This window comes from Macaca thibetana, chromosome 9 (genome assembly GCF_024542745.1).
Source record: "Macaca thibetana thibetana isolate TM-01 chromosome 9, ASM2454274v1, whole genome shotgun sequence".
NCBI classification, from domain to species: Eukaryota; Metazoa; Chordata; class Mammalia; order Primates; family Cercopithecidae; genus Macaca; species Macaca thibetana.
Genome location: NC_065586.1, coordinates 95,662,331 through 95,670,994, shown reverse-complemented (window position 1 = coordinate 95,670,994; position 8,664 = coordinate 95,662,331). Strand labels below are relative to the sequence as shown.

The following is an 8,664-nucleotide window of genomic DNA, read 5'->3' as shown; positions in this document are numbered from 1 at the left end:
TTGCTAAAGGGGAAGTGAAATGCTGTTAATTGTTCTTGACTTTCCTTTAAGCATAAATCAAGGGACCCAAAGGAAAGGTTTACTGAGTATGTCTGTAGTTTTTGTTTTCTGCTGATTTTCATGACGATTTAAGACATTAGTAGTAGGCCCCAAGCAATCTCTCTGATGGCTAGAACAACAAGCCCTTGACAGACCCCAACCAACCAGATGCTCCGGATGCCCACTATCTTCCCTAGGGCGGTAGTGCAGCACAGAAGAGGCAGGTCTCTGCTCTCCCTGCAGCAGTGCTTTACATGTGGCACTTGGTTTCCATTTTAGTTGTGAAACTCAAATTATTCAGTGAGGCTGCAAGTCCTGAAGATTACATGGTAAAAAATACATTTCATTTTATTTTAAGGCTTTCACAGAGTACTTGAGCATGTGTGATCTCATTCGAACCTCAAAAATCTCTGAAGTAGGCAGTGCAGGTGTCATTTCTATTTCACAAGCAAGAAAGCTCAGAGGCTATGACTGGTCCAAAGCCTCACAGTCAGTGCAGAACTGGGACCCCAGCCCAAGTCTTTTGACCTCACAAGTGAATCTAAGCGTGGCTTCCTACAGATGGGAAATGAGTGGAGGGCATCTCACATCTACTGCCATCTACTGAGGAAGCTCCCTGATGACCAGCTGGGCTCTGCTTGGAGACTTTTCAGAGATGGGGCTTTCCCTGTGCTTGGTAGGTCAGTGTGTTCTTTTTTTTTTTTTTTTTTTTATCACTAGTTATTAGCAAGTTCTTCAGTACATAGAAATGTATCCCTCTGAGTCTTCCACCTATTCTTGTTAGCTCATCTGTCATTCATTCATTAACTATTGAGTGTCTCTGTGCCAAGCACTGGTGTTGGAAATACGATAGATAAAACAATCCCAGCCCTCAAGGAGCTTATTGTCTGGAGAGGAAGATACATGGAAACAGGCAATCACAAGATAAAACGACAGGAGAGAAGATAGAATACACCTAGAATACTCAGAAGACAGAAGGATACCCAGCATAGCCTTGGATGACCAGGGTAGACTTTTGAAGGAAGTGACATCTGAGGTAACACCTGGAAGGCAAATGAGCTAACTTGGTGAACAGGGGAGGGGTTATGTTCTAGACAAAGACCTAGAGGTAAGAGAATTAAAAAGTATTTGGGATTCAGTGTGCAAGTGGTTTGGTAGGACTGAAACAGTCTGGGCAAGACATGCAGCCTGAGAGCCAAGCCGAGACTGGGTCTTCAAAGCAATGCTGCGGAGTTTAGGTTTATCCTGAAGGCCATACAAAAGCATTATGGAGTTTTAAGCAGAGGTGTGGTGTGATCAGATTTACAATTTAAACAGATCACTTAGGCTCTCTGGAGAAAGGATTAGAGGAGCAAGACTGGACAGGCAGGCCAACTGGTTGGGAGGCTGCTGTGGTAATCCAGGCAAGTGCATGGTGGTCTGAAGCAGGACTGTGGCATGGAGCCGGGAGCCATGTTAGGATTGTAGAAGCAATAGGATTCGGTCACAAAGTAGATCTTGTCCTCCTCCCACCTGACAGCCCTTCAATATCTATGGAGAATCATGTCTGAATGCACTTGAAAAAAACTGTCAAGAAACCAGCAGGGTCTCCTGTTCTAAGCTTTATTTAAGTAGGCTATCCTGCCCCTCTGATTTAGCATGGAGAGGAGAGATGTTAATAGTGCTAAGCAGTGGTTTCTGAGTAAAAAGAGTGTGATGATATCATTGTAGAAGGTCATTTCAGAGGGTTTGCTAGTAAAAATGTAATTGAGTAGCTGCCTCCCAGTATGGACTGAGCAAGAGAGCAAAGAGATGGCTGTCAGGACCTAGTCCCTGCAGTCAGCTTTACAGAGCTGTCTGGCATGGTATCTGGCACACAGTAGACACGATGGCAATAAGGCTCATTTTTCAAGAATAGAACGCGGGGTAATCTCTTAAAGATTGGTAGCCGCTAGAGACCACCTCTGCTCTAATGCTGTTCACAAATAATGAGAAAAGAATACAAAAGTGATCTTCCAGCCTCTGATTGTGCTGTAGCTACTGGAGGACATTTAATCTGGAATCTGGACAGGACATTAGGTTCTGCAGGTCTCTTGGCCCAGTCACTAGAGGTCAAAGAGGAGATAGAGGCAGAATAATGTGACAGGTTGAACATTAGCAATGCCAGTGACTGGATACCTGGGTTATTTCCAAGGGGCTCAGCAGGTCCAGGAGAACTGTGGGTGTTTGGGGGCATCCCCAGGTCCAGAGCCTCTGTGGAATGCCAGATAATTTATGTGACACCTGGAGAATCCAGTACCCAGCCATCATAAGTGGCCAATTCCTGCACAGTGCTATGTGTCAGGGAAAATGAGAAAATAAGTCACAATTTGGCCAGAGGAAAATGTTCTTCACTGGACAGCTGAGACCAACATGAGTGAAACAAACTTGTAATAACACAAGACAGTATATAGACATGTACTGGATTATACAGAAATTAACAATGAGATTTAGAGACAGGAAAGATAAGTGTAGGTCAGAGTAAACAGAGAAGAAGGTGGCTTTGATGAACAGAATTAAAAAATACTTTTGTAAAAGCCAATAAAAGTTGAATCATGCTAATTTTATAAAATTTAAGAAGCATTGATAAAAAGAAAATACTTCGAATCCCATTACCCAGAGAACTTGACCTTCTAACAGAGCTTTGCAGCAATGATACGGACAGCCTTGCACAGCAGCAAGCTCTCAAATACAGGAGCTGGGGCTGGTCAGCCCTGCCAGGGATTCTATACAGTGAAGTCAAGCTCCCGGAGGGATGCAAAGCAAGATGACCTCTAAGAAGCCTCCTAGCCCTAGATGTTCTCAGGGACAGTCTCAGCCCCACTATCCTCTAACCTGCATCCTGGTCGTCAGGCCATATCTCTTCAGTGCCTGTCAGGAGGTGGTGCCAGGCTGTCTCACTGCTCTGAACTTTCTCTCTCCACCAACCTATCTACTCTCATTTTGATCATTCAGAGTCTACCTACCCATAGCAATGTTTCTGATAATAAATTATTATAAAGGTGTCAAGGGGGCCGGGCATGGTGGCTCAAGCCTGTAATCCCAGCACTTTGGGAGGCCGAGGCAGGCAGATCACTTAAGCCCAGGAGTTCAAGACCAGCCTGGCCAACATAGTGAAACCCCATCTCTACTAAATATACAAAAATTAGCTGAGGGTGGTGGCATGCACCTGTAGTCCCAGCTACTTGGGAGGCTGAAGCACAGGAATCGCTCGAACCTAGGAGGCAGAGGTTGTAGTAGGCCAAGATGTTGCCACTGCACTCCAACCTGGGTGACAGATCAAGACTCTGTCTCAAAAAATAAAAATAAAAATAAAGTGCCACAGGGGACTTACTGAATAAGATACTGATATTATCAAACATTCATACAATGAAATGTGGCATGGCCATTTACACTGAGGTGATGGAAGAAAATTAATGATGTGGAAAGATAGACACTGTATTCTGTTATGTGAAAGAAATTGGTTACAGTGAGATCTCATTCTTGAAAATTACCAAAAAAATTATACATAAAAAAAACAATGTATACATCAAAATACTGGATGTGCAGTATTTTGTTATTTTGTGGAACCTTAGACTGGTGAGTGGAGAACAAGTTCTGTCAGAGTCACACACAGTATTCCATACATTGCCACCACTGCCACCACCACCTCTGCCACCCACATTCACACACTAAGTAGAAAGGAAAATGTTTACACTTCGAGGCACTTAAATCTTTCTTGTAATTTCCACCTATGATAATACTTTTGCTTGCTGGGGCAGCACAAATCAGACAAATCCTTCTCTCTGACAGCCCTTCAAAAATATTAAGACAGCTGTCATATCACCCTGGGAGGGGTCAGAGCATGGAGGTCCTGAAAGCTAGGCAGAGGAGTTTATAGTTGACTTGGCAGCTAATGAGGAGCTCTTGTGGTTCTTGAGCAGGGAGGGACATGACTAAAGTAATATCTGAGGACAATTCAACCAGCAGCCCAGATACAGGAGACCCTGGAGCAGGGAGAGCCTGAGCTAGAGACAGGGACTCCAGCAGAGGGGCTACTGTCATCATTTAAACAAAGATGAACCTGAGAAAAATTATTACAAGAAGATGAAAAGCACCTGATGATGGTTTAGACATTCATGTGGGAACTTACCTGTAGGTTGTCTTGTACTCATCTGACTGTGTTTTGTCTCTCTAGATTAAAACCCAGAATCCCCCTCTTTCTGCACTGCAGTACTCATAATGGATGCATGATAACTACTTGCTTCCCATGGTCAGACACCAAGACTTGTCTGGAACATGATGGTACTGGGGTTAGAAATGAGCCATTTCATTTCACAAACATAGATTGAGCAGATGGGGGCACTGGAGTAGATGCTAGGCCTATGTGATGGTCAGTTTTATGTGTCAGCATGGCAAAGCTACAGTCCTCAGTTATTTAAACACTAATTTAGGTGGTGTTGTCACCGAGGTGATGATGCAACTCAAGCAGAAATTATGGTGCCTAAACAAAGGCAGTGATGGGAAAGAGTGGAAGAGACAAAGTGGAGGGATATTTAGGAAGTTGATCAACTGCACTTGGCCATCAGATGTACTTGGGGTTACAGAGAAGGAAGATTCTTAGATGGCTTGCAAATTCTAAAAGGAAAACAAGTTTTTTGGATAGGAATAAGAACTGGAGTTATGAACATGTATTTAAGGCCTGAGTGGATTTTCAGGATCTGCAATATGGACGTAGAAATACACGGTACAGAGGTTACAGCTTAGCCATAGAGGGGACGGAGAAAGTGAGCATTTAAAATAAGTACTCTTTTTTAACCTCTTTAAAAAAAAAATACATAAAACGCACAGCTGGATGAAATTTGACATATATTTGCTCCTACGTAACTACCACGCTGACACATAGCAGTTCCAAAACCCCAGAAGACTGCTTTGTGTGCCCTCCTAGTTACTTTCATCCCTCAAAGGTAACCAATATTCTGATTTCTGTCATTACAGATTAGTCTTGCTTGTTCCTGAACTTTGTAAAAATTAATTCATACAGTATATATTCTTCTGTGTCTGGCTCAACATTATGTCTGTAAGATTCATCTATATTTGTGCGTGTAGCAATTTGTTCTTTTCCATTGCTGGGTAGTTTGAATAATCTATGTAGTTTGAATAATATGGATGCATTTTATGTGTCCATTCTTTCATTGACTACCTCTCTCATACAACCAAAACATATTTGGGTTGTATATTAGTCATGGTTCTCCAGAGAAACAGAGCCAATTATATATGTTATATATAACCAATTATATATATGTATGAGAGAGAGAGAGGAGGGTTTATTTATGTATTTATTTATTTTTAAGGAATTGACTACATGTGGGGACTGGCAAGTACAAAAGTCCTGCTGCTCTGTAGAGCAGCAGGCTGGAAACTCAGGCAGAGTTTCTATGTCACAGTCTTAAGGCAGAATTCCTTCTTCTCTGGGAAACCTCAGTTTTTGCTTTTAAAGCCTTCAACAGATTGGATGAGGCCATTATGGATAATTCCCCTTACCTAAAGTTAGTTGATTGTAAAGGTTAATCACCTCTACAAAATATTTCACAATAACATCCAGACTAATATTTGGCCAACCAACTAGGCACCATTGCCTAGCCAAGTATACACAAAATTAACCATCGCAGGTTGCTTCCAGTGTTTCACTATTTCCAGTTTTTACTACTATAAACATTCTTGTACCTGTCCTTTAGTGAAAAGAAGCACCCTTTTCCATTGGTTAAATATGAAAGCAAACTTGCTGGGTGACAGGGATATATGTGTTTAGCCTTAGAAGATACTACCGAAGTTCCAAAGAGGTCGTAGCAATTTGTATCCCCTCCAGCAATGTGTAAGAGTTCCAGCTTAGCTGGGCGCGGTAGGATTATGCCTATAATCCCAGCGCTTTGTGAGACTGAGGTGGGCGGATCACCTGAAGTCAGAAGTTTGAGACCAGCCTGGCCAACATAGTAAAACCCCTTCTCCACTAAAATACAAAAATTAGCCAGGTGTGGTGGCACATGCCTGTAGTCCCAGCTACTCAGGAGGCTGAGGCATGAGAATCTCTTGACCCTGGGAGGTTGCAGTAAGCCAAGGTTGCACCACTGCACTCCAGCATACATGACACAGCAAGACTCTGCCTCCAAAAAAAAGAGTTCCAGCTTACAGCAAATACTGTTTTTATCTACTTTTTAATTTTTATATAATTTCACACTTTTACAGAAAAGTTGCAGAAACAGTATATTCTTTACCAGATTCACTAATTGCTATAATTTTGCCCCAGTGGATGTATCGTCTATCAATCCATATATGTGCATACACATATTTTTTTCTGAACTATTTATGCCCCCTTTATCCATAAATATGTCAGTATTTCCTAAGACCAAGGATTTTTTTTAATTTTAAAAACACTTTATTTAATAAAAGTTAAACATACAAAACTGAAATAATATCCTAAAAATTACCTTCTTCCATTAATAGGAAGACCCTTTTCTATGCATGTATCTGGCTTAAACTCAACTCAGGATAATTGTGATGTTCACTTACACCAACAAATGCAGACAACTTGATCTAATTAACAAAAATTACAAACAGCTAAATGAACTTAATATACAGGGAAATTATGGTCAGATTAATGCACAAGAAATACAAGAATTTTTTAATGACGAAACAGTCAGTACTCTTGTTCATTAATTTAGCCTTGTGTTTTTACAAAAATAGTATCTACACTGTATACAGGGCTATACAGCAGCTTTTTGTTCTCCCATATAAACATTACACATCCAAAACATGGTACCACTGCCGTAAATGAAAAAAACAAAAAACAGGAAAAAAGCAAACATACAAAACACAAAAACACCTTAGAAAAGGGAGCTCATTCTAAGGTTTCTTACATAAAACTAAGAGTACATAAAAATAAAACAGATCAATTTTAGAGATGGCCTGATAGGCCTAGGAAACAAGTTTTTGAGGAAAAACCTCAAAACAAACTTTGCCATTTACAAGTTAACCTATCTTTAGGCTTAACTGAACAACAGCCAAGTTTTAAAGTTGAAAATAAGAAAAATGAAAGGATCTCTTTAGCAGGTTGGTGTTTTTGCCTTGGTGTTCCAATGAATTGCTAGAGTATGTGTCAAGTTCAAAGCATCTGAAAATTTCAAGTTACAGCTTACAAAAAGTACATACCATAGGTTAAGTAGGCACCTGATATTAGGAAGATGAATAATTTATCTAAGTGCTGTATGAAACAGCATCTACAAAAGTTGCTTTATTCAACAAACTTTGAGGGAACCGTGGTACTGATAACGAGAAAAGTTAAACAAATAGCAGTTATCAAATGCAATTTCTTCACGTTTCATTCTAGTGAAGTCAACCAATGACGACAATGGTATCTTGCTTACTCATCTAACAAATAATTTACCTTTAGAAAAATATAAGGATAAAAAGGTAAATGTAAAGCCCTGCAGAGATGAAATCCAACAGTTTTTCTGATTATTGAGGCATCAAATGCCTGACATTATATATAGAGGTATCTTGATATTGTGTCATAGGTTTATCGGCAATTCCACAAGTTCCTACTCCAACTTTGCCAGTCACACTCTCAGGTGAAGCAAAAATACTCCTCTTTGCCTGGCCTTTTTTGCTTTTGGAATAGGCTCTGTTGTTGAATTATTGCCATTTCACTTTCTGGTCCTCTCTTTCCTGCTCAAGTTCTTTTATTCTCTGAGCTTTTTTCAAAGCCTTCTTTTTATATTCATGCTGCTGGGCAATCATTTCTTTTTCTGACACGGGTTTGTTACCACTGTCCTCCTTTGCCTTCCTTCCTTCTTCTACAGGCTTGAGGTTCAACAGTGAAGTCACTTCAGCATTGCCATAACCAGCAAAAGTGAGTGCAGCGGTGCCATTTTCTTCATCTATCTCTTCAATCTCCGCTTCATAACACTATCCATCTTCACTCCAGATTGCCATACACTTGTCTCCTACTTTCCATGAATGAGTAGGTTGAGTAGAAGCAAAACTGTCTGAACTTGCAAGCATCTCAGAAGGTTGAGTTGACAGAAGGTCTTTGGTTAGTTCTATAACTTCTTGTAAATCTTTCTTCAAGTTTAGCAAATCTTCATTTTCTCCATTTCCAGATAATGCAGCTTCAACTTGCTGGAGCTGAGCTTTGTAGCTTGCCAGCTGCTTTGCTAAATCCTCTGACATCTTTAGGGGGCGGGGCGGTGGGAAGCGGTCAGGGCAAATGAGCCCAGTGGTAGTGGCGGCCGCGGCAGCAGCAGTAGCAGGAAAATCTCCACGACAACAACAAGGCAACTCGGTCTGAAAAGGCAAGATTTTCTCTTACGTAACCCCAACATGTGTATGGAAATCAGGGAATTTGTAACATTGATACGAAATGCTTATCTGAGCTATAGTTTATATTTAAATTTCACCAATTGCTCCAATAATGTCCTTCATAGCTGTTTTTTTTTTCTGATCCAGCATCCAATTAATGATCACACTTTGCATTTACTGTTCATATCTCTTAAGTCTTCTTTCATTTAGATCAGGTTCTCAGCCTTCCCTTACCTTTCATGAATTTGATTTTTTTGTTTTTAGATTACA

General features: G+C 40.7%; 1 protein-coding gene and 1 pseudogene across 2 annotated transcripts in view; one reads left to right on the top strand and one right to left on the bottom strand.

Moving 5' to 3' along the window:
* The first annotated feature begins 2 nt into the window (after positions 1-2).
* GOT1 (glutamic-oxaloacetic transaminase 1) overlaps positions 3-8,664 on the top strand; it is a 211,124-nt gene continuing 202,462 nt past the window's right edge. Inside the window, exon 1 of the mRNA XM_050805721.1 lies at positions 3-12. The gene's annotated coding sequence lies outside the window, so the exon portion shown is untranslated. The remainder of the gene's footprint in view (positions 13-8,664) is intronic.
* On the bottom strand, positions 6,315-8,265 carry LOC126963399 (survival of motor neuron-related-splicing factor 30-like; annotated as a pseudogene). The gene has a single exon (XR_007729051.1). The product of XR_007729051.1 is annotated as a survival of motor neuron-related-splicing factor 30-like (transcript).